Source organism: Procambarus clarkii, chromosome 53 (assembly GCF_040958095.1).
Source record: "Procambarus clarkii isolate CNS0578487 chromosome 53, FALCON_Pclarkii_2.0, whole genome shotgun sequence".
NCBI classification, from domain to species: domain Eukaryota; kingdom Metazoa; phylum Arthropoda; class Malacostraca; order Decapoda; family Cambaridae; genus Procambarus; species Procambarus clarkii.
This window is the reverse complement of record NC_091202.1, coordinates 23739026-23760212: the sequence shown is the minus strand read 5'-3', so window position 1 is coordinate 23760212 and position 21187 is coordinate 23739026. Positions and strand designations below refer to the sequence as shown.

Here is a 21187-nt window from a genome sequence, read left to right as displayed (position 1 = left end):
GACCAATTACCATGTTATTAATACATAACACAGAGCACATTCTTCCTCCCCCCCTCCCTGCCCCTGGTGAGTCACTTTCACCACTCACACCTCATGTCCCTTGTCACTTTCATGCCTCATACCTCATGTTCCTAGTCACTTTCTTGCCTCATACCTCATGTCCCTTGTCACTTTCATGCCTCATACCTCATGTCCCTTGTCACTTTCATGCCTCATACCTCATGTCCCTTGTCACTTTCACGCCTCATACCTCATGTCCCTTGTCACTTTCATGCCTCATACCTCATGTCCCTTGTCACTTTCATGCCTCATACCTCATGTCCCTTGTCACTTTCACGCCTCATACCTCATGTCCCTTGTCACTTTCACGCCTCATACCTCATGTCACTTGTCACTTTCATGCCTCATACCTCGTGTCCCTTGTCACTTTCATGCCTCATACCTCATGTTCATTGTCACTTTCACGCCTCATACCTCATGTCCCTTGTCACTTTCACGCCTCATACCTCATGTCACTTGTCACTTTCACGCCTCATACCTCGTGTCCCTTGTCACTTTCATGCCTTATGTCTCTTGTCACTTTCACGCCTCATACCGCATGTCCTTTGTCACTTTCACGCCTCATACCTCATGTCCCTTGTCACTTTCATGCCTCATACCTCATGTCCCTTGTCACTTTCATGCCTCATACCTCATGTTCATTGTCACTTTCACGCCTCATACCTCATGTCCCTTGTCACTTTCATGCCTCATACCTCATGTCCCTTGTCACTTTCACCACTCATACCTCATGTCCCTTGTCATTTTCATGCCTCATACCTCATGTCCCTTGTCACTTTCTTGCCTCATACCTTATGTCCCTTGTCACTTTCACGCCTCATACCTCATGTCCCTTGTCACTTTCATGCCTTATACCTCATGTCCCTTGTCACTTTCATGCCTTATACCTCATGTCCCTTGTCACTTTCATGCCTCATACCTCATGTCCCTTGTCACTTTCTTGCCTCATACCTTATGTCCCTTGTCACTTTCACGCCTCATACCTCATGTCCCTTGTCACTATCACGCCTCATACCTCATGTCCCTTGTCACTTTCACGCCTTATGCCTCATGTCCCTTGTCACTATCACACCCTCACACCTCATGTCCCTTGTCACTATCACACACTCACACCTCATGTCCCTTGTCACTATCACACACTCACACCTCATGTCCCTTGTCACTATCACACCCTCACACCTCATGTCACTATCACTTGACAGCACTCTCATATAACCTCATCACTCTTGCTCCGGTAAGTGTTAATGGTCGTCTAGCTGAGTGGTCTTCGTCGTCGGTCCATAACCAAGGATCCTTGTGTCTATTTCCTCCGTAAGAATGAGACGGTTTGACACGTTTTTTGTGTCACCTGATGCCGCTGTTCACCCAGCAGTAAATATATACACGGGATATAGGCAACTGTTGTGGTAAGCATCGCGTTGAAGGTCAAGAGTTGGCTTAGAGGGCCAGCCTTAGAGCCTTAGAGCCTTAGAGCAGGCTGCCTTCACGCGAGCGTGAGGCAGCCTGCTCTACCCTCACCTAGAGCCAGTACCCAGCTCTACCCTCACCTAGAGCCAGTACCATGCTCTACCCACACCTAGAGCCCTGCCACAGTACCTTAGAGCCACCAGCGAACGTGATAGAGCCACCAGCGACCGTGATAGAGCCACCAGCGAACGTGATAGAGCCACCAGCGACCGTGATAGAGCCACCAGCGAACGTGATAGAGCCGCCAGCGAACGTGATAGAGCCACCAGCGAACGTGATAGAGCCACCAGCGACCGTGATAGAGCCACCAGAGACCGTGATAGAGCCACCAGCGACCGTGATAGAGCCACCAGCCACCGTGATAGAGCCACCAGCGACCGTGATAGAGCCACCAGCGAACGTGATAGAGCCACCAGCGACCGTGATAGAGCCACCAGCGAACGTGATAGAGCCACCAGCGACCGTGATAGAGCCACCAGCGACCGTGATAGAGCCACCAGCGACCGTGATAGAGCCACCAGCGACCGTGATAGAGCCACCAGCCACCGTGATAGAGCCACCAGCGACCGTGATAGAGCCACCAGCGAACGTGATAGAGCCACCAGCCACCGTGATAGAGCCACCAGCGAACGTGATCGAGCCACCAGCGAACGTGATAGAGCCACCAGCGACCATGATAGAGCCACCAGCGACCGTGATAGAGCCACCAGCCACCGTGATAGAGCCACCAGCCACCGTGATAGAGCCACAAGCGACCGTGATAGAGCCACCAGCCACCGTGATAGAGCCACCAGCGACCGTGATAGAGCCACCAGCGACCGTGATAGAGCCACCAGCGACCGTGATAGTGCCACCAGCCACCGTGATAGAGCCACGACCAGGTCCCAGAGTACGGGCGGCAGGTGCCTATATATTCCCCCTCATGATTGAATTCCATTCCCCTCAGGTTGTGATTAGCTATTCATTCCCTCGCCAGGATTTTATTTGATGCTGCATTAGAGCTTCACGTGTGAGAGCTGATCAGGCTCTTCTAGATGATGCTCTAACGTCGCCCACGACGTCAACGTCTCCTCTGTGGAAAACGTCGACGCTTGACGGGTAACATGACGTCTTGGCCATTTGACACCGTTTAGAAAAGCCATTGAAGTCATATGTTAAACCGTTGAGCTCAAACCATTTATTTTGTCGTTATGTAAAGCTATAACTATCACTATATATCACCGCCCTGCTTCACCATGTTGGCAAGTAGTGGTTATAGAAGTGAAGCAGAAGTAAGGTGAGGTAATTCAGGAAATTGCTGTCAAATGAGGGGAAATGTGAGAGTGTCAAACGGCTACACTTTCGACCTGTTGTCTTCATTGTATTATATTCAATTTGCGGGTCTCGAACCTGGTCAAATAGTATATTTCCAGTGTATGTTATGAGAGCTCTATCATGTCTATGGCCCTAGAAGTATGGAACTCTGTGCTGTGGCAATCCAAGTAGTTTGATTGCGAAAATGGTTCTGGGTGAAAATTTTAGGATGTGTGTTTTTAAGTTCGATATCTTCCCTGCCACGGGGACATGATCAGTGTTCTATACACTGCTATCAACAGTGTGGCTTCCATGATTGTCAAAGTTTTAACGTTCCACCCAACCACTTGATCTGGACGGTAGAGCGACAGTCTCGCTTCATGCAGGTCGGCGTTCAATCCCCGACCGTCCAAGTGGTTGGGTACCACATACACCATCGTTACTACTACTCCCGACGCTCACTGGTCGGGACTGTCACTAGGCTTCGACGGTAAGTCCATTGGCGTTGACCCAAGATCCAATGAAGGTACCGTCACTTTCCTCTACTGAATCTGGCATGCTATAGAGTGTCTTCTACTCCCAGCAGGTCCCTTAATCGACGAAACTCGTAAAACTTTATCCGGAAAGGTGCCCCTTGGCGCCTCAATATGGTCAGAGTCCTGTTGCCTCTCTCTCCGTGGTTCAACTCGCCACTTGAGATCAAAATCTGTCAGTGCTCGTGAGAGCGGCGAGTGTTACAACCTCCGTGTCTGAAGTCTGGCTGAAGAGTGAGCTGGGCTCCGCTCCCTGGGCCAGGCTCTGTGCCCCACCATTGACGTCATAGAATGTTCTTTGCTGATTGGCTGTACACCTGAGCCTCCGCCAGTCACCTCTTACGTTATATGAGCTTGAGGCATGTGTCGTGGCACTCCACCAAGCCCCGGATGTGTCACTCCCCGCCTGGACACCATGTTATTTTACAATCTGGCCTCAATCCAGCCTTTTACAGACAAATATCACGCAAGATTGTGTATAAAACGCGTTCCTTTCTAACTTAAATTACAGCTTGGGCCGTCTGCGATCTTTCTAAGTGGTAAAAATCATTCTTGAGGCCAGAAAGGACTGTTATCAGACGGCGATCATAACAATATGTACAAATAATTATGAAATATGATTGGTGGTGTTTCGAGACAGAAAGCTTTGCCAGAGATCGGCCCAAGGAGGCGATAGTTCCTGCAACCACGGCAAGACACACTTAAGGAAGCCGTGACTCCAAGTCATACTTTAAGAAGGTAGAATTCCGAGACATTGTAAAGAAAGGTAGCACTCCAAAACGCACTCAAGGAAGATTACAAATTAATAATATGGACAATGATTAGCTAATATATTTCTCTGCAGTAGTGATAACATGAAATGTCATAGAATACAGTAATATTCAACCCGTCATCCTGATTAGACAATTACTGTTTGTAATTGTAATTGTCTTTTACAATTACAACATAATTGTAATAGACCACATAATAGTCTATGCGGACGGTCGTTCAGATATCCATGTGATGGATATATGGAAAGTAGAATTTGGTACTATTTATTTCACGGAGTCCATGAAGAATAAAGCTAAAAAATAAACTTAAATATTCTTAGGCCTAGCAGACACATTAGTACTATACTTGGCTTCAGATAGCGGGCATTAGGCTAACCTAGAGTAAAGGATGGTTAGGTTAGGTTAGGTTAGGTTAGGTTAGGTTAGGTTAAGTTAGGTTAGGTTAGGTTAGGATAGGTTAGGTTAGGTTAGGTTAGGTTAGGTTAGGTTAAGTTAGGTTAGGTTAGGTTAGGATAGGTTAGGTTAGGTTAGGTTAGGTTAGGTTAGGCTTCATTACCAACATAGAAAAGCTTTTCCGGTTTGTCCAAATTCCTTAACACAAGAGTCCACTTCCTATTGGCTCATCACATCCATAATGGTTCGATTAACCACTTCGTTAGCATAAGTACTTTCTTTAAAATGCCTTCAAGACGAAGACGTGTATCTTAAATTAGACTTTACTAAGAATGAGATTTGGCATCTAGAGTCCCTGGAGCAAGGTGAGGTCGTACTGGTCAGTGTGAGAGCTATAACATACAACTATCCGCCATATACCACTCTCACAAATGATTATGCAATACGGATTGATTTTTTTTCAGCGATATTCCTGGGCGGGCCCTAAGCCTCTGGCTGGCCCACTGGGCGGGCCCTAAGCCTCTGGCTGGCCCACTGGGCAGGCCCTAAGCCTCTGGCTGGCCCACTGGGCAGGCCCTAAGCCTCTGGCTGACCCACTGGGCGGGCCCTAAGCCTCTGGCTGGCCCACTGGGCGGGCCCTAAGCCTCTGGCTGGCCCACTGGGCGGGACCTGCGCCTCTGGCTGGCCCACTGGGAGGGCCCTAAGCCTCTGGCTGGCCCACTGGGCGGGCCCTAAGCCTCTGGCTGGCCCACTGGGCAGGCCCTAAGCCTCTGGCTGGCCCACTGGGCAGGCCCTAAGCCTCTGGCTGGCCCACTGGGCGGGCCCTAAGCCTCTGGCTGGCCCACTGGGCGGGCCCTAAGCCTCTGGTTGGCCCACTGGGCGGGACCTGCGCCTCTGGCTGGCCCACTGGGCGGGCCCTAAGCCTCTGGCTGGCCCACTGGGCGGGCCCTAAGCCTCTGGCTGGCCCACTGGGCGGGCCCTAAGCCTCTGGTTGGCCCACTGGGCGGGACCTACGCCTCTGGCTGGCCCACTGGGCGGGCCCTAAGCCTCTGGCTGGCCCACTGGGAGGGCCCTAAGCCTCTGGCTGGCCCACTGGGCGGGCCCTAAGCCTCTGGCTGGCCCACTGCGCGGGCCCTAAGCCTCTGGCTGGCCCACTGAGCGGGCCCTAAGCCTCTGGCTGGCCCACTGGGCGGGCCCTAAGCCTCTGGCTGGCCCACTGGGCGGGCCCTAAGCCTCTGGCTGGCCCACTGGGCGGGCCCTAAGCCTCTGGCTGGCCCACTGGGCGGGCCCTAAGCCTCTGGCTGGCCCACTGGGCGGGCCCTAAGCCTCTGGCTGGCCCACTGGGCGGGCCCTAAGCCTCTGGCTGGCCCACTGGGCGGGCCCTAAGCCTCTGGCTGGCCCACTAAGTGTTGCTTGTTTCTGTTTTACTTGGGCGGAGTATGAGTATTTATTACTCGTGTGGTCGCTTCAGTAAGATTTTGCCATACGTATTTAACAACTTCTTCTGCTCTGTTGAATCTAAGTTGAAATCTTAATGGGTTTGTAACTGTGCACTGTGTTAGATAATGTTCCAGTGGTCTGTTGTGGTTGTAACTGTGCACTGTGTTAGATAATGTTCCAGTGGTCTGTTGTGGTTGTAACTGTGCACTGTGTTAGATAATGTTCCAGTGGTCTGTTGTGGTTGTAACTGTGCACTGTGTTAGATAATGTTCCAGTGGTCTGTTGTGGTTGTAACTGTGCACTGTGTTAGATAATGTTCCAGTGGTCTGTTGTGGTTGTAACTGTGCACTGTGTTAGATAATGTTCCAGTGGTCTGTTGTGGTTGTAACTGTGCACTGTGTTAGATAATGTTCCAGTGGTCTGTTGTGGTTGTAACTGTGCACTGTGTTAGATAATGTTCCAGTGGTCTGTTGTGGCTGTAACTGTGTACTGTGTTAGATAATGTTCCAGTGGTCTGTCGGGCATTGAAATTGTCTTCACTGCATCAGACAATTGTATTGTGTTCTATGTTTCAAGATTCCAAATCACTGCTGTTAATATTGTCTTCCTTAAGAACGAGTTAAGGAGCACTACAAGACCTCAGTGCTGGCATGACCTTCATAGTTTACTGACATCACATGCAAGAACCTACATGTTACATATACATATATTTGGTCATGATTGGTGCATAGTATTACTACATGTGTTACCCGGCAGAGCCCGGGTCTCTCTCTCTCTCTCTCTCTCTCTCTCTCTCTCTCTTATAAAATTAATAATCAATCAAATTAATAATTATTAAAATTAATAATTAATTAATTATAGGAGGCTAATATAATAGTCTAGGTGGTCGACCAGTGGAAGGAGCCTAATGGTGTGAAATATATAGATAATAGATATAGATATAGATAATATATAATAGTTAATCATTTTCTTTGAGACTGGGCCAGAGGTTGAGGGAGCTTTACAAGCTGTGTGAGAACTATTTTATGCTTATAACCACTGAACGATGATTAGAAAATTGATGTAAATTTTACCAAGATCATTGAATAATTTTTCATATTACAATAAGAGATTGTTTTGAAATTTATATATTTTTAAAAAATTTCAGCATAGCTGGTTTGCAGTGCCAAAATCAATCGTAGAGGGGATCAGTATCTGACCCTGGCACGCTGTTCCCTCTTAAACACTGACGTCCCCGACCAGCCTATGTCCTTCCCATTCCCCAGACCATTCCCCTTGCAAAATTTGGTGAGCCTAGCCCTGAACGTCTGGCCTCTAACAAATAAATTAACAGACTCCTATATATATATATGTGATTCACCACGACAGGGTCACCCTATCGCAGTGACCCTATTTACACCCTTAATGTGGTGACCCTGTGTCCATATAGGAAAAAATATAACATTAAATTTTTAAAGATATTAATAACATTATTATTATGTTAATAATGTCATTATTATATTTAAATAACAAACATTATTTGGTGCGCTTAAATATGTTAACTTATAATAGTTTAGAAACTATTAAAAGTCAACAGAAAGCTGTTGTTAGTTGTAGCTTATTAGAGGAATTTTATTCTCGGGATAAATAAGAAATTTTAATGTCTTAAGAATATATAATTCATTTTAACTCTGCATAATTAGTGCCGGTGTGGGGTGGGGGGGGGGAGGAGGTCAAGGGGAGAGAAAGAGAGAGAGAGAGAGAGAGAGAGAGAGAGAGAGAGAGAGAGAGAGAGAGAGAGAGAGAGAGAGAGAGAGAGAGAGAGAGAGAGAGAGAGAGAGACAGAGAGAGAGAGAGAGAGAGAGAGACAGAGAGAGACAGAGAGAGAGAGAGAGAGAGAGAGAGAGAGAGAGAGAGAGAGAGAGAGAGAGAGAGAGAGAGAGAGAGAGAGAGAGAGACAGAGACAGAGAGAGAGAGAGAGAGAGAGAGAGAGAGAGAGAGAGAGAGAGAGAGAGAGAGAGAGAGAGAGAGAGACAGAGAGACAGAGAGAGACAGAGAGAGACAGAGAGAGACAGAGAGAGAGAGAGAGAGAGAGAGAGAGAGAGAGAGAGAGAGAGAGAGAGAGAGAGAGAGAGAGAGAGAGAGAGAGAGAGAGAGAGACAGAGAGACAGAGAGAGACAGAGAGAGAGAGAGAGAGAGAGAGAGAGAGAGAGAGAGAGAGAGAGAGAGAGAGAGAGACAGAGAGACAGAGAGAGACAGAGAGAGACAGAGAGAGAGAGAGAGAGAGAGAGAGAGAGAGAGAGAGAGAGAGAGAGAGAGAGAGAGAGAGACAGAGAGAGAGAGAGAGAGAGAGAGAGAGAGAGAGAGAGAGAGAGAGAGAGAGAGAGAGAGAGAGATGGCTACGCTAAGTTTATCGCATAATAATAATAATAATTATTATTATTATTATCGCTTCAAATAAATAACTTTTAAGAGTATTATTATACCTATAATTTAGGAATTAATTATAACTATATTCTAACTAATAACATAATAGTTATTCCTATCACTGTTCTTGCTGTTCTTATGGATAACTAAAATACTCTAATTAAAATAAAATAGTTGCCGTCGTTTGGTCATGAATAACTTCACTCAAACCTTAAAGATCTTAAGGAAAAAATATTATACATTCTGTTCTTCTTTGCTTAATTTTTCAGCATTAGAATTGGAAACCTTCAACCCTGCTGTATATATGTGACACAGGCCTATGTGACCCTCCACCCTGCTGTATATATGTGACACAGGCCTATGTGACTTTCGACCCTGCTGTATATATGTGACACAGGCCTATGAGACCCACCACCCTGCTGTATATATGTGACACAGGCCTATGAGACCCTCCACCCTGCTGTATATATGTGACACAGGCCTATGTGACCCTCTACCCTGCTGTATATATGTGACACAGGCCTATGTGACCCTCTACCCTGCTGTATATATGTGACACAGGCCTATGTGACTTTCGACCCTGCTGTATATATGTGACACAGGCCTATGTGACCCTCTACCCTGCTGTATATATGTGACACAGGCCTATGTGACCCTCTACCCTGCTGTATATATGTGACACAGGCCTATGTGACCCTCCACCCAGCTGTATATATGTGACACAGGCCTATGTGACCCTCCACCCTGCTGTATATATGTGACACAGGCCTATGTGACCCTCCACCCTGCTGTATATATGTGACACAGGCCTATGTGACCTTCCACCCTGCTGTATATATGTGACACAGGCCTATGTAACTCTCCACCCTGCTGTATATATGTGACACAGGCCTATGGGACCTTCCACCCTGCTGTATATATGTGACACAGGCCTATGAGACCCTCCACCCTGCTGTATATATGGGACACAGGCCTATGTGACCCTCCACCCTGCTGTATATATGGGACACAGGCCTATATGTAAGCATCCATATGTACTGGCCACAGGCCTAAGTGACCAAATACAAACTCAGAAGCCCCAGAGGAATATCCCCCGACCTCATCTCAAACTCTGACCGCAGCACTCCATCAAAACATTTCTTCATTAATAATTAGCGAAATTTTTCTCATAAAATCATTAAAGTCGGAAGGATTAGGCGAGCCAGGAGCCAGGGCTTGTCTTGGTGTCCAACCCGACCATCTGTCTGTGTCCTCCACGGCTCTAAAAATCCTGATCCGGGCTCTCATTAGGGGAGATTTTGTCGTAAAACAGTGACACGGCCATTATCTTGGTAAAGATGGGCATGATGTGTTTATACTCCTCTACGGGGGCTAATATTGGTAGGGTGGAGTGGTTGTGGTGGGTGGTGGTGGTTGTGGGGTGGTGGTGGTTGTGGGTGGTGGTGGTTGTGGGTGGGGGTTGGGGGGGGAGGTTGTTGTGAGTGGTGGTTGTGGGTGGTGGTTGTGGGTGGTGGTTGTGGGGTGGTGGTGGGAGTGGGGTGGTGGTTGTGGTGGGTGGTGGTGGTTGTGGGGTGGTGGTGGTGGTGGTTGTGGGGGAGTGGTGGTTGATGTGGGGGGTGCTTGTGGTTGATAAGTGGTGGTTAGTGAGTGGTGGTTGTTTGAATAATAACTATTCCTGCTGGATGTTGGTTGCTCCATCGATAACATGTACTCCATGAATTGTGGTTAAAAAATTCAATATGTCATTAAATAATTATTCCTTAATGAATCTGTACTAAAATACGCTATTGTAAATAATATGGTTAGGCCTAAGTAATAATTATAATTTCATCAATTTTTTTTAAACAGTTTAAACGCACCAGCGACAACAGACAACAGACTGACTCACAGATTAACAAACTAAAGATTAACAGAAAAGTGGATTATCAGACAGACAGAAAAAGAAATAAATTAACTTGAAAATAAAATTATAGGAGAAAACCATTTACAAGATAACCAAAAATATATTAACAAATTAAGTCCACTCCTTTACACACAAACTTGATATCTTTCTTGAAACACAAAGACGGACGATTTTTTTTAAACTGGAAACTATATAAAAAATATATAATGAAGGGATGACAATTTATTTCCCACTGAAATATTAGACGAGGAGAGGAAAGAGCAATATATATATATATATATATATATATATATATATATATATATATATATATATATATATATATATATATATCAGAGGAAATATATAATATAGTGTCCAAAATGGACTCAAAATTAAACCACGTAATAGCTATATAGACAGAATTAACCGGAAAACAATATGTATACAATATGTATAGTGTAAAATAGGAGTTATACATAGGGAACCAAACTTCAGGAAAATGGAAAGAGGACAATTGTGGAAAGATATATCTACTGCATCCACATTTAATAATGCTTATGTTATAAACGACTTAAATTTTAGTAGAAAAACCCGGGGCCAGATTCACGAAGTAGTTACGCAAGCACTTACGAACCTATACATCTTTTCTCAATCTTTGGCGGCTTTGTTTACAATTATTAAACAGTTAATGAGCTCCGAAGCACCAGGAGGCTGTTTATAACAATAACAACAGTTGATTGGCAAGTTTTCATGCTTGTAAACTGTTTAATAAATGTAACCAAAGCCGTCATAGATTAAGGAAAGATGTACACGTTCGTAAGTGCTTGCGTAACTGCTTCGTGAATCTGGCTCCAGGACTAACACAATAAGGATTGCTAAGATAGATGACTTTTTAGACTAGCTAATGACTGTTTCCTTAATTAAACATTCTACTGAACTAAAACCGGAAGATAGTATGAGATAGTATGAGATAGTATGAGATAGTATGAGATAGTATGAGATAGTATGAGATAGTGTGAGATAGTATGAGATAGTATGAGATAGTATGAGATAGTATGAGATAGTGTGAGATAGTATGAGATAGTATGAGATAGTATGAGATAGTGTGAGATAGTATGAGATAGTGTGAGATAGTGTGAGATAGTATGAGATAGTATGAGATAGTGTGAGATAGTATGAGATAGTATGAGTTTCAGCTAATAAAGACTTTAATATATAATATCGAAATAGAAACTGAGTTGGGAACAGTGATCACAAAATCAACTTTAACATTTAACAGATTTAACAAAATATTTATATGGTTTGTGCTAGACATGGAAATGTTGAGCCTTGAACAAAATCTGCCGTTCTGCAATAGCATATTGACAGTATTGCAATGACAGAAACATGGCTAAATGATGATAATTGGGATCAAACACTTCAAAGACCAAGAGGTCGCTCACAAACACTTATAAGTACAAGAGGTCGCTCACAAACACTTCAAAATACAAGAGGTCGCTCACAAACACTTATAAGTACAAGAGGTCGCTCACAAACACTTATAAGTACAAGAGGTCGCTCACAAACACTTATAAGTACAAGAGGTCGCTCACAAACACTTCAAAATACAAGAGGTCGCTCACAAACACTTCAAAATACAAGAGGTCGCTCACAAACATTTCAAAGTACAAGAGGTCGCTCACAAACACTTCAAAATACAAGAGGTCGCTCACAAACACTTCAAAGACCAAGAGGTCGCTCACAAACACTTCAAAATACAAGAGGTCGCTCACAAACACTTCAAAATACAAGAGGTGGCTCACAAACACTTCAAAGACCGCTCGCTAAGCCTCCAGATGAACGAGGAAGCAGCAGTCACTCACCCAACCCATCACACGTGTGAAATATACCGATATATAACTAACATTTTATCGTGAAATATGTGCACATGTGAACAATATCTCCCCCAGGAATATGTGTGCAATAACCGTATAATATCGTTGCAGTGTACAGTGAGAAGTGGAGGTGTTGATGCAGTGCCAGCGACCTGCTTGTTTGCAGTGCATGTCACAGGAGGGAGAAGCCTGAGCACTCAGCCTCTCTCTCTCTCAGCCTTTAGCTGACGGCTCACAGCGACAAACAGAGAGACAAGGTCCGGTGTTCTGGTGCGGGGGTTCGAGTTAGGACTTGCGAGTGCTTAAGGATTAAGAAAGAGACCCGGGCAAGGATGCAGGAAGGTGGTGACTATAAGGGTGAATATAAGGACTATAGCTACTGATGCTGCACCTCTAGGTGAGTTCAGTGATGAGGCGGTATGGAGCGACTTGAGTATTGTAATTAAGTAAGTCAAGCAAGGTTATGTAACATCTTGATTGTTGAGGCTTCCCGGGATAGATATAGAGACAGGTACAGACTATTGCAATCATTGCAACATGATTTAGTATGGAGTCCAGGAAACCTTTTGCGGGATTAAATATTAAGACAAATTGTTCTTCATTGATTAAACAATCAGACGAAGAATAGAGTCAAAACGTAGCATTCATCAGGCGTGAATGCCTGATGAAGGCATTCATGCCTGCACTCACGAGGAATTTAACTAATTTAAGAGAGGCATTTCATTGGGAAAATATATTTAGGTCAAATAGATATAATATTGCCTACATTTTCGGCTAAATTACATTTAGTAACATAAACTGAACACAGTATAACACTGAGATTGAAGCCGCATCAAGAACATGTTCACCAGCAATGAACAATGTTATGTCAAGGTATTTGTTCACCAACACTCAAAAATAGGTCTCAATAACCAAAGGCCTATACAATAAACCTACCTAAAAGATATATTTTAAAAAATAGCAGAAGTATTTGAAATACAATGCATGAACTAAGTACACTTGAGGTCACAGACACAATAAACCATTATAGTGGTCACAGAAACATGGATAAAGAGAGAAAACACGAGATTATTAACACAACTGAAAATTAAATTATTCCTATTTGTCCTCACATATATAATAAGGAAACTAGGATGAGAGGAGCAGCAATGAGAAAAGTGAAAAATATATTAAGAAAGAGGGAAGTAGACCAGAACAACAAATCATTTTTCATTTGACTTGAATGATGAAAAATAATAACCCAATAACAGTGCATCTCTGTAAATTTGTTGACCAAAAAAACACTAGAAAGTGAAGGGACGACGACGTTTCGGTCCGTCCTGGACCATTCTCTCGAGTCAAGACAATCGACTTGAGAATGGTCCCAGGAAGGACCGAAACGTCGTCGTCCCTTCACCTTCTAGTGTGTGGTCTGGTCAACACATGTCAGCCACTTGTGACTCCTCGCCTCCAACTTTATACACGCACTCTTGCCCAGATGGGATGAAAATAAGAAGCAGTGAAAGCAGTGGAAGCAGTGAGCAGTGAAAGCAGTGGAAGCAGTGAGCAGTGACAGCTGCGGAATCCTTCAAGCACAGCTGCTCAGGTAGCAGTCAACTCTCTCCCACTCCTATAATGGAGGTTATAGGAGGCTATAGACCTATATACGGAGGCATTCCCATGATGGATTAGGCATTGGGAAGGTTACTGTCAGTATACGCACTAAGTCTAAGAATCACTATAGTTAAAATTTAAATTTTGCCTCGAGGGGCGAGTTAATTGGGCAGTCACTCATCCTGTGAGTGAACACACCGCCATAGTGACAGTATTGGGCAGCGTCACTCATCCCGTGAGTGGACACACCGCCATAGTGACAGTATTGGGCAGCGCCACTCATCCTGTGAGTGGACACACCGCCATAGTGACAGTATTGGGCAGCGTCACTCATCCCGTGAGTGGACACACCGCCATAGTGACAGTATTGGGCAGCGCCACTCATCCTGTGAGTGGACACACCGCCATAGTGACAGTATTGGGCAGCGCCACTCATCCTGTGAGTGGACACACCGCCATAGTGACAGTATTGGGCAGCGTCACTCATCTTGTGAGTGGACACACCGCCATAGTGACAGTATTGGGCAGCGCCACTCATCCTGTGAGTGGACACACCGCCATAGTGACAGTATTGGGCAGCGCCACTCATCCTGTGAGTGGACACACCGCCATAGTGACAGTATTGGGCAGCGCCATTCATCCTGTGAGTGGACACACCGCCATAGTGACAGTATTGGGCAGCGTCACTCATCTTGTGAGTGGACACACCGCCATAGTGACAGTATTGGGCAGCGCCACTCATCCTGTGAGTGGACACACCGCCATAGTGACAGTATTGGGCAGCGCCACTCATCCTGTGAGTGGACACACCGCCATAGTGACAGTATTGGGCAGCGCCACTCATCCTGTGAGTGGACACACCGCCATAGTGACAGTATTGGGCAGCGCCATTCATCCTGTGAGTGGACACACCGCCATAGTGACAGTATTGGGCAGCGTCACTCATCTTGTGAGTGGACACACCGCCATAGTGACAGTATTGGGCAGCGCCACTCATCCTGTGAGTGGACACACCGCCATAGTGACAGTATTGGGCAGCGCCACTCATCCTGTGAGTGGACACACCGCCATAGTGACAGTATTGGGCAGCGCCACTCATCCTGTGAGTGGACACACCGCCATAGCAGCATGTACAACACTCCCCAATAGGAAGAAAACCCGCTGGGTTGTTCATCCTATCACTTGTACCCAGACACAGCTGGGACTTGCTTAACTGTCTCAAGTGAACAGCTCCTCAAACACAAAGATTAACATCTATCAACCCTTAAAATCTTACGTTATCTTGCGGGTGCAAAATGGGGAAATCTTTTAAGAACAGTATCATCACTATAGTATGTACACTATAGTATCACTATATTATCACTACAGTTATCACTCACACACACACACACACATACACACACACACACACACACACACACACACACACACACACACACACACACACATACAGGGGGCCTGGTAGCCTGGTGGATAGCGCGCAGGACTCGTAACTCTGTGGCGAGGGTTCGATTCCCGCACAAGGCAGAAACAAATGGACAAAGTTTCTTTCACCCTGATGCCCCTGTTACCTAGCAGTAAATAAGTACCTGGGAGTTAGTCAGCTGTTACGGGCTGCTTCCTGGTGTGTGTGTGGTGTGGAAAAAAAGTAGTTAGTAAACAGTAGATTGACAGTTGAGAGGCAGGCTGAAAGAGCAAATCTCAACCCCTGCAAACACAACTAGGTGAATACAACTAGGTGAATACACACACACACATACTACTACACTAATGGTTACTGGAGTTCAACACCAGTAAATGTAAAGTTATGGAAATGGGATCAGGCAATAGGAGACCAAAGGGACAGTACACAATGAAGGGGAACAGCCTACCTGTGACGATACGAGAAAGAGACCTGGGAGTGGATGTGACACCTAATCTAACTCCTGAGGCACATATAAATAGGATAACGACAGCAGCGTACTCTACACTGGCGAAAATTAGAACTTCATTCAGAAACCTAAGTGAGGAGGCTTTTAGGGCGCTTTACACTGCCTACGTGAGACCCGTCTTAGAGTATGCCGCGCCATCATGGAGTCCCCACCTGAAGAAACACATAAGGAAACTGGAAAAGGTTCAGAAGTTTGCGACGAGGCTTGTCCCAGAGTTACGAGGGATGGGATATGAAGAGCGGCTGAAGGAACTGAACCTTACGACACTAGAAAAAAAGGGAGAGGAGATATTAAACATATACAGATATTAATATTAACTTGTATACCATGCAAGGTGATGGAGAAGATTGTGAGAAAAACCAATTAACACATCTGGAGAGAAGAGACTACGTGACAACCCATCAACATGGGTTCAGGGAGGGTAAATCTTGCCTTACAGGCTTGATAGAATTCTACGATCAGGTGACAAAGATTAAGCAAGAAAGAGAAGGATGGGCGGACTGCATTTTTTTGGACTGTCGGAAAGCCTTTGACACAGTACCCCATAAAAGGTTGATGCATAAGCTGGAGAAACAGGCAGGAGTAACTGGTAGGGCGCTCCAGTGGAAAAGGGAGTACCTAAGCAATAGGAAGCAGAGAGTTACAGTGAGGGGTGAGACCTCAGAATGGCGTGAAGTCACCAGTGGAGTTCCACAGGGCTCTGTGCTTGGACCTATCCTGTTTCTGATATACGTAAATGATCTCCCAGAGGGTATAGACTCATTCCTCTCAATGTTTGCTGACGACGCCAAAATTATGAGAAGGATTAAGACAGAGGAGGACAGCTTGAGGCTTCAAGAAGACCTGGACAAGCTGCAGGAATGGTCGAACAAATGGCTGTTAGAGTTTAACCCAAGCAAATGTAATGTAATGGAGATAGGGGTAGGAAGCAGGAGACCAGATACAAGGTACTATTTGGGAGATGAAATACTTCAAGAGTCAGAGAGAGAGAAAGACCTAGGGGTTGATATCACGCCAGACCTGTCCCCTGAAGCTCATATCAAGAGGATAACATCAGCAGCATATGCCAGGTTGGCTAACATAAGAACGGCCTTTAGAAACTTGTGTAAGGAATCTTTCAGAACATTATATACCACATATGTCAGACCAATCCTGGAGTATGCGGCTCCAGCATGGAGTCCATATCTAGTCAAGCATAAGACTAAACTGGAAAAGGTTCAAAGGTTTGCCACCAGACTAGTACCCGAGCTGAGAGGTATGAACTACGAGGAGAGACTACGGGAATTGAACCTCACTTCGTTGGAAGAAAGAAGAGTTAGGGGGGACATGATCACCACATTCAAGATTCTCAAGGGAATCGACAGGGTTGATAAAGACAGGCTGTTTAACACAAGGGGCACACGCACTAGGGGACACAGGTGGTAACTGAGTGCCCAAATGAGCCACAGAGATATTAGAAAGAACTTTTTTAGCGACAAAGTGGTTGACAAATGGAATGCATTAGGAAGCGATGTGGTGGAGGCTGACTCCATACACAGTTTCAAGTGTAGATATGATAGAGCCCAATAGGCTCAAGAACCTGTACACCTGTTGATTGACGGTTGAGAGGCGGGACCAAAGAGCCAGAGCTCAACCCCCGCAAGCACAACTAGGTGAGTACACACACACACACACACACACACACACACACACACACACACACACACACACACACACACACACACACACACACACACACACATACACACACATACACAGGGACTACAGAAGGATAAGGGACTATCTGGGAGAAGTGCAGTGAGAGGAAGCACTTAGAGGAAAAACAGTGCAAGGTAAGATGAACCAAGTCATATGGAAATGCAAGGAGGCTGAAGAGAGATTTATTCCAACAATAAAGGAAAAAAGCAGGAGGGAATATAATAACCCATGGTTTAATAGACAGTGTCAGGAAGCAAAAGTGAGAAGGAGGAGGGAGTGGAGGAAGTACAGAAGACAAAGGACAGAGGACAACAGGATTAGATGTAACAGAGCTAGGAACGATTACATTAACATAAGACGAGTGTCGGAAAGAAATAATGAGAATGATATTGCAATCAAAGCGAAAAAGCAACCTAAACTACTACATAGTCATATAAGAAGGAAGATGTCGGTAAATGACCAAGTGACAAGACTAAGGAAGACAGAAGGGGCATATACAGAAAGCGACAAGGAAATCTGTGAGGTACTGAATGCCAGTTTCCATGGAGTGTTCACAACCGAGACTGAGCAGCTCCCATTGTTAGAAGAGATTACCCTAGATGAAAGACTATCAGATATAGAGGTGACAGCAGAGGAGGTAATGAAACAGTTGACAACACAGGATGCAAATAAAGCTGTTGGACCAGACAAAGTATCACCGTGGATACTAAAAGAGGCAGCGCAGGCCCTCAGCGTGCCTCTGGCAATGATCTTTAATGAGTCACTTATGTCGGGAGAATTCCCCAGTTGCTGGAAGGAGGCAAATGTCGTACCGATTTTCAAGAAAGGTGATAGGGAGGAGGCACTTAACTCCAGACCTGTATCACTGACAAGCATCCCCTGCAAAATACTTGAAAGAACAATTAGGCTAAGACTTGTTGAGCACCTGGAGAACATTGGATTTGTAAACAAGCACCAACATGGGTTCTGGACAGGGAAATCATGCCTAACAAACCTTTTAGAATTCTATGACAAAGTAACAAGGATAAGGCAGGACAGAGAAGGCTGGGCAGACTGCATATTTCTTGACTGCCAAAAGGCCTTTGATAAAGTACCGCACATGAGACTGCTTTACAAACTTGAGAGGCAGGCAGGAGTAAGCAGAAAGGCCCTAGTATGGGTGAAGAACTACCTAACAGGAAGGAGCCAGAGGGTAATGGTAAGGGGCGAGAAGTCGGACTGGCGAACAGTAACAAGTGGAGTACCTCAAGGATCGATGCTGGAACCAATCCTCTTTCTAATTTACGTAAATGATATGTTTACAGGAGTGGAATCATACATGTCAATGTTTGCGGATGACGCAAAATTAATGAGAAGAGTTGTGACAGATGAGGATTGTAGGATCCTCCAAGTGGACTTAAACAAGAGATGGTCAGGGAAATGGCTACTGGAGTTCAACACCAGTAAATGTAAAGTTATGGAAATGGGATCAGGTGACAGGAGACCAAAGGGACAGTACACAATGAAGGGGAACAGCCTACCTGTAACGATTCGAGAAAGAGACCTGGGAGTGGATGTGACACCTAATCTAACTCCTGAGGCACATATAAATAGGATAACGACAGCAGCGTACTCTACACTGGCGAAAATTAGAACTTCATTCAGAAACCTAAATGAGGAAGCTTTTAGGGCGCTTTACACTGCCTACGTGAGACCCGTCTTAGAGTATGCCGCGCCATCATGGAGCCCCCACCTGAAGAAACACATAAGGAAACTGGAGAAGGTTCAGAGGTTTGCGACGTGGCTTGTCCCAGAGTTACGAGGGATGGGATATGAAGAACGTTTGATGAAACTGAACCTTACGACACTAGAGAAAAGAAGGGAGAGAGGGGATATGATAGGGACATATAAAATACTCAGGGGAATTGACAACGTGGAAATAGATGAAATGTTCACACGTAATAGCAACAGAACGAGGGGACATGGGTGGAAACTGGAAACTCAGATGAGTCACAGAGATGTTAGGAAGTTTTCTTTTCGCGTGAAAGTAGTGGAAAAATGGAATGCATTTGGGGAACAGGTTGTGGAAGCAAATACTATTCATACTTTTAAAACCAGGTATGATAGGGAAATGGGACAGGAGTCATTGCTGTAAACAACCGATGGCTGGAAAGGCGGGATCCAAGAGTCAATGCTCGATCCTGCAGACAAAAATAGGTAAGTACACACCCACACACACACACACACACACACACACACACACACACACACACACACACACACACACACACACACACACACACACACAAAAGTGCAGCAATGAATCCCGTCAAAAGTTCTCTTGAGCTTAACATTGACTCATGACACGCTAGGCCAGATAGTTCCTTGCAGGCTTTACCACCTAACCAAATATTGTGTTTACATCGTAAATATGTATTATGGAAATTGAATTGGCGTGCCAGGAGCCTGAGATTTAGCGACCCCAAGACTGGCACTGTGCCATTACTGAACGGCACTGTTGCCAGCCGTGCCAGCCCTCCCACGCCTCCAGTAGTAACTCTACCCTGATCCACAACAATACTCAGTTCTTGACTTATGGAGCGTCTCCTTGGAATTTACATAATTGTATTATGAAAATGTTAATAATTTAGTGCTCACATTTTATGTAAATATAAATATGTGTATTTTTCATATAAAATGTCACATGTAAAATATATGTTATGAGATAGATCAGGTGATTGTTGAGGCATATAATATCTACACTAGCTGGGAGAACTCAGGAAGTAATGTGGAATATTCAGGTCGCTTACTGACACATAACTCGGGGGAAATGTGTTAGTTTAACATTAACAAGAAGCCTGGGACCAGGTTCACGAAGCAGTCCCGCAAGTACTTACGAAGCTGTACATCTTTACTCAATCTTTGACGGCTTTGGTTACATTTATTAAACAGTTTACAAGCATGAAAACTTGCTAATTAACTGTTGTTATTGTTATAAACAGCCTCCTGGTGCTTCGGAGCTCATTAACTGTCTAATAATTGTAAACAAAGCCGCCAAAGATTGAGAAAAGATGTACACGTTCTTAAGTGCTTGCGTAACTGCTTCGTGAATCTGGCCTCAGGTATGGAAGAACTGTTGTTGTTCGCCTCATACTTCACCAGCATAAGACCGGACTCTGCTCCTGGTCCCCGCCTCACGCACGTGACCGTACAGGAAGAGGAGAGTTTCCGGTGTTAAGAAAGTGGTAGAGAGTCAAAATATAAGGTAATATCTTGTCCTAATTAAGGTCTCTTGAGGTTATCTTGAGGTTATCTTGAGATGATTTCGGGGCTTTTTAGTGTCCCCGCGGCCCGGTCCTCGACCAGGCCTCCAGCCCCAGGAAGCAGCCCGTGACAGCTGACTAGCACCCAGGTACCTATTTTACTGCTAGGTAACAGGGGCATAGGGTGAAAGAAACTCTGCCCATTGTTTCTCGCCGGCGCCCGGGATCGACCCCGGGACCACAGGATCACAAGTCCCGCGTGCTGTCCGCTCGGCCGACCGGCTCCCGCTCATGGTAGTGGACCATGCAGTGGTGCAGTCGACTAGAGTGTCTGGGAACACTCATCGCATAGGTTCGAACCCTTCATCAAGGGTCCTGTTGGATTGCTTCAATGATATATTACGTTAATGTGATTTCTCTGTGAACTGATTATATTCGTCCAAGATGAACGAGCCATCACGAAGCCTACTATACCACGAGGCTTCTCTGAGACAACAACAGCAACGTTGCAACTTGGAAAGAATGAGGTAAAGGGTATGCAGGCGATGAGTCACAATAACGTGGCTGACGTATGTTGACCAGACCACACACTAGAAGGTGAA

At 45.3% G+C, this 21187-nt stretch overlaps 2 protein-coding genes across 2 annotated transcripts in view; one reads left to right on the top strand and one right to left on the bottom strand.

The window, feature by feature from the left end:
• The window catches only part of LOC123767187 (serine-rich adhesin for platelets), a 188725-nt gene that overhangs the window by 157569 nt on the left and 9969 nt on the right, over positions 1-21187 (bottom strand). The window lies entirely within an intron of this gene.
• The window catches only part of Sbat (LSMD1 domain-containing protein Sbat), a 543594-nt gene continuing 539627 nt past the window's right edge, over positions 17221-21187 (top strand). The window contains exon 1 of the mRNA XM_069304798.1: positions 17221-17297. The gene's annotated coding sequence lies outside the window, so the exon portion shown is untranslated. The remainder of the gene's footprint in view (positions 17298-21187) is intronic.